Source organism: Octodon degus, unplaced genomic scaffold (assembly GCF_000260255.1).
Source record: "Octodon degus isolate 3935 unplaced genomic scaffold, OctDeg1.0 scaffold00048, whole genome shotgun sequence".
NCBI lineage: Eukaryota > Metazoa > Chordata > Mammalia > Rodentia > Octodontidae > Octodon > Octodon degus.
This window is the reverse complement of record NW_004524624.1, coordinates 11,224,354-11,229,642: the sequence shown is the minus strand read 5'-3', so window position 1 is coordinate 11,229,642 and position 5,289 is coordinate 11,224,354.

The following is a 5,289-nucleotide window of genomic DNA, read 5'->3' as shown; positions in this document are numbered from 1 at the left end:
GTGACAAAGACTATGGGCTGCAATTAGTAAAATATCATGTTAACATTATCCCAAGTTATTGCAGAATGATCAGGCCCAAAATCTCCCGAATGAGTGGATCACAAAGCCTTAAATAAATGAGACAAATAAAATAATTTCAGGGCTCCAGGGGTATCCAATCCCTTTCACAGAGATTTTCTGGGGTTTAAAACAAAGAATGTCTCTGGGACACCTGTGTTTATTAGCTTTTCAAACAAACAAGGGGGATACTGAGGAAAATGAAGAATTTGGACAGGACTTGAGAATCCCCTCAAGGACATCTCCAAGTAATACATTATGTTAATTTAGGAGAAGGGTGTTATCTCCAGGAAGGCCTTCACCAGTGAGATGCCTACAGCTATAGTCTTTATCTAACTAATTGAGCCAGGTGTCCTTAGCTGTGGCCTTGTCTTGTCTTTTGAGGCCTCATGGCTTTATCTGCTATTACAGGCCTCAGTGGGACCAGTGACTCACACAGATTTACTTGAAATTCAGCTGTCTGTAAGAAATATATGTATATATGAGTCCATTGCCCTGGGCCTTGGGCAAACTCACAGGTAAACATGAAAAGCCAACCGGTTAATATTAAATCCTGCATCTCCATCAGTGGAGGAAGTTGCTGTAGGATAGTGGAGGAAGGTTCCCCAGTTATACTGTGGTGGAATAATTTATGAAGCTAACGTGAGAAACAGAAAAATATATGTAATAATAAACTTGTGAGAGGTGTCAAGTGATATTGTGAGATAGAGAGAACTTGAAAAGGAACTCTTTGGTGCCAGCGAGATAGCTCAACGAACTAAGCACCTGCTTAGGCAAGCGCAGGGACGAGGGCTCAATCCCTGGTCCCACATGCTGCACCGGCCCCACCTGGGGAGGGTGGGGCACACTGAGCCTGAGAGTAAGAGACTGAGTCTGGGCGTGGTGTCGCATGCCTGTAATCCCAGCACTGGGAAGACTGAAAACAGGAGGATCACTATGAGTCCGAGCTGAGTAGTGAGATCCTGTATCAAATACATAAATGAAAGAAAGAAAGGAAAGGAGAAGAGAAAAGAAACTTTTCTGCTTGTAAACAAAATTTGAAGGAAATTAATAGCCAGGACAGTATCCAGTCAGGCAGATAGTAATAGGGGCCTGCCCGTTAGCTCAGTTGTTTAAGTGCCAGCGTAAGCAAAGGCAGTCAGGCGTGGGATACTCTGGTTTGATCCCCAGATCCTCATGCCTTACCAGACCTACCTTTAAGGCATCCTGAGCCAGCCAAAAAAGAAAAAGAAAAACAATAATAATTTAATTTAAGAGTCTGATCTCAGAGGGGACAACCCTGACCAGCAAGAAGACTAGAGTATTTGAAAAGTACCTTGGACAAATGTGTACCAGGAAAATGGAACTGGCCGGCTGTCACTGAACTGCTGTGTCTTATTGGACAAGGAAGCGCCAGGCACCGAGCACCCGAAGCGGGTGCAGGCCAGTGGCTTCTCTGCTAGCCTACAAAGAGGCCCTTTCACCTGTGGAAGGAGAGCCACAAAAGCTCAAGGCCCAGCTCAGTAACACAGATACAGAACTACGAGCTAACAGTAACTGGGACCCTGAGCCAAAGTCCATGGCGTGGGCCCGGATTAGGGCTCTGGTTCAGCAAACCTGACGCGTACAGTGGGGACACCTAGTACTCTGGTTGGTGAATGTCACTGAAGACTTGGATGTCTGCATTCCTCTGAACCCTCATAGCCTTCAAAGGCTGCCCACCCCTCCCCACTAAGAGCTAGCATATCCCGCCACTTGGGACAGATGGTGCAGAGGTCTTTCTTCAGGAGGGGACAGTGGTGGCTTCCAGATCTGGTTCTTACCCCTCCTGGCTGCCAGAATTCAGCCAGAAACGTATGGGACCCTAAAGCCCAAGAACATTCCAGGAGAGCTGGACAAGGTCCCATCGATGATGCCAGAATATATAATTGGGTAAGAAACATTTTATATAATGTGGCATATATGCATATCAAGTCCCAAGATGAGTGCAGTTATCATGTATTGCAAACAGATTAATACTTTTTTTAAGCTTTAAAAAAGAAGATAGCAAGTAATGAAAACAGAGAGAGAATTGATTAATGAGAGAGAGTCGACTAATTAGAGAACACTCTCCTGGCATATGAGATTATACCAACTACCTTCTACTAAGGTGCTTCTGGAGTCCTAGAAAAAGAGATGTAACACTGAGCAAAGCTGAGTGTCTGGCATCAGCGGTGGAGGAAGGACTGAAAGGCGTAGAGAAGTAGACACGGAGGTGAGCTCTAGCATCCGAGGCCCTAGGTTCTGTCTGCTTTTCAGCCTCAGACCTCAGCTACGCAGCTTCCCTCTCGCTTCCTTTAGAAGCCCGCAAGCCCTGTGGCCACACGGCTCTCCCACGCCTCCTCCACCACATCCATCTCCTTCCTTTAGTTCCAATATAATAATATTAAAATACTTTCTTGGGCCATGCATGGTGACACATTCCTGTACTCCCGGTACGTGGGAGGCAGAGGCAGAAGGATTGCCAGACTAGACTGGGCTACATAGTAAATTCAAGGTCAGGCTGGACTACACAGTAAGACCCTGTCTTAAAAAATTTAAAAAAAAATTTTTTTTTGACCTTTACAGTCTTTTATTTTTTTCACCTGTTAAAATTATCTTTATATTGTGCATTTGATCAGTGTCTTTCATTTTTTTTCAAAGTTTTATTGATAAACAGATAGCAATGAGACAGTTTCGAATCAAATCGGAATTTACAGTCTTAAATAACATTTTTATCATAATTATTTTGTCTATATTCCTTAATTTTTGATTTTTCTAATATACCCTGTGAAGGACAGAGAACATTCCTAAATAAGGATTAAAACCTGAAGGAAGTAATCAAGCCAGAAAGTACCAAAACATAAGTCTAAACCTAGATGTTAGGGCTGGAGAGATGGCTCAGTGGTCGAAAGCACCTACTTAGAACAAGCTTGGCAAAGCACAGGGACCGCGGTTCGATCCCTCCCCCAGCACCACATGCCAGCCAGCCCTGCCCCCAGGTGGGCTGAGCTGGCCACACACACACACACACACACACACACACACACACACACAATAAATAAATGTAAAAAATAATAATAAATTAAAGAATAATAATAATAAATAAATAAATTTTAAACCTAGACATTAGATGGTGCAGTAATGTCTGACCCCACCTTCCAGGAGTGAGGGGCTCACTCCCCTGAGGTACCCTCACCAAAGACACGGGTTTGAGGGTGCCACTGTTCCCTCCAGTTTGATAACTTACTAAAATGACTCACAGAACTCAAAAAAGCAAAATACTGACAAAGATTTATTCTAGCAAGCCAAGTGTCACGGTGCACGCCTGTAATCCCAGCACTCAGGAGGCTGAGGCAGGAGGACTACCTGAGGCCAGCCTGTATAGAGTTAGTTCAGAGGCGGCCTCAACTACACAGCCAGACCCCGTCTCAAAAAACCGAAACCAAAATCACCACCACCAACAAAAAAAGTTCATTAGAACAAAAGGATACAAATCAAAGCTTGACAAAAGGACGCAGTGCCAACTCTGGAGGGGCCACACACCAAGCTCCCGCCTCAAAGGGGACAAGCTGAGGAGCCGCAAACCTAACCATCAGCTCAGTCTGCTGAGGGGTCCTGGCCACACCCGCCCTCTCGGCCCCTTTGTCCCCTCCCTTGCAGGCTGCCGGCAAGCTGCAGGGCCCCCATGACAACATTGCTGTCAGGCAGGGCCTCCTGGCAAGACAGTCACACCCCTCTGTGGGTAAGATTAATTCTTTTCTTTAAAATTCCAAATCCAGTCCTCTAAGCTCAGGTCCTGCCTCACCTCTGATCTCAGTCTGCCAGCCCCTCCTCCTGCTTCATGTGGCTTTGGGTCACATGTGGCTCTGAAGACCCCATAGACACCAACTGGCCACGACCAGTTCCGAACTAAAAAGAGCAGAGGACGAAAGCAAGAGAAGACCTTGGCGTCAGGCAAGAGTCTGCTGCTCGCAAGGAAAGGATCACATTTTTTTTTTTAAACATGATGTTAAAATGAGATCTAGAATATGTATCTATTGGTAAGGAAAAGACGAAAGCCATACCCAGCAGTGACATCAGAGAAACACAATACTGTAATCTGCCTGACATTCTCTGATGATACACTACATCACAGCCTATAATTTCCTACAGACTAACATGCCAAGAAAATGCCAGTTATGTATTGAAATGCAGAATTTAGATGCTTCCCTCTGGCATAGAGGGGTACACGCCAATTGGCAGGGATGTGCAATTGTGTGCCTTCTTTCTCTTGCTTTTTACAAACGTTGATGTTGGGCTGGGCATGGTGGCGCACACCTAGAATCCCCTGCACTTGGAAGGCTGAGGCAGGAGGATCACTGCAAGTTTTAGGCCTGCCGGGGCTACAAAGAGAGATCAAGGCCAAACTGAACTATATAGCAAGACTGTCTAAAAAAATAAAAGTTGAAGTCCACAGTACAATCAATGAAAGCATACCAAAAGTATAATAGCAATAACGAAAATATAAGAAGGCACTTGCGTTACTAGCCGGAAGGCCAGGTTCCCATTTTGACTGCTACTTACTGATTACTTGCCACTAACCAGGTCTTAATTCCTAAATCCAGTTCCTCATTCCAGAAATGGAGTTACTCATACTTGCTTTGTTTACCCCACAGGGTTATAGGGAGAATTAGATGACCCAGCAGAAGTTAAGATGTTTCACAAACTATAAAGCACTGCGTCTTGCTAATGCTGTTTATCATCTAGGTAAAAATTATTTTAGAAACAACATGCATTTTACTAGGATGCAAAATATTATTGAAGAAGCAGACTGAGGAGCTCCGGCTCAGGCCCGCGTGTGGGGTACACGGCCACCCCACCTCTCTGTGGGGCTGAGGCCAGAGCATCACAAATCGGAGCCCAGCCTGGGCAATTGGGCAGACCCTGTCTCACACTTTAACTAGCAAATAAGTAAACAAAAGAACTCCAAGCATAGGTAGCCTGAGAACAGAGAAGCTACCTTAATAGTCTTGACATATGCAGGCTGCAAATTACGATCCTCATGCCTTGCCCTTTTATGCCTCGTCTGACTTCGCACACAGTGTGACAACAGCACTAGTTATCCAGGAGAAACGGTATTTTGAAGGCAGTTGTCATAGTGAACACCTGTAATCCCAGCCAGTCAAGAGGCTGAAGCAGGAAGATCTTCAATTCAAGGCCAGCTTGAGAAATTTAGTGAGACGCTATGTAAAA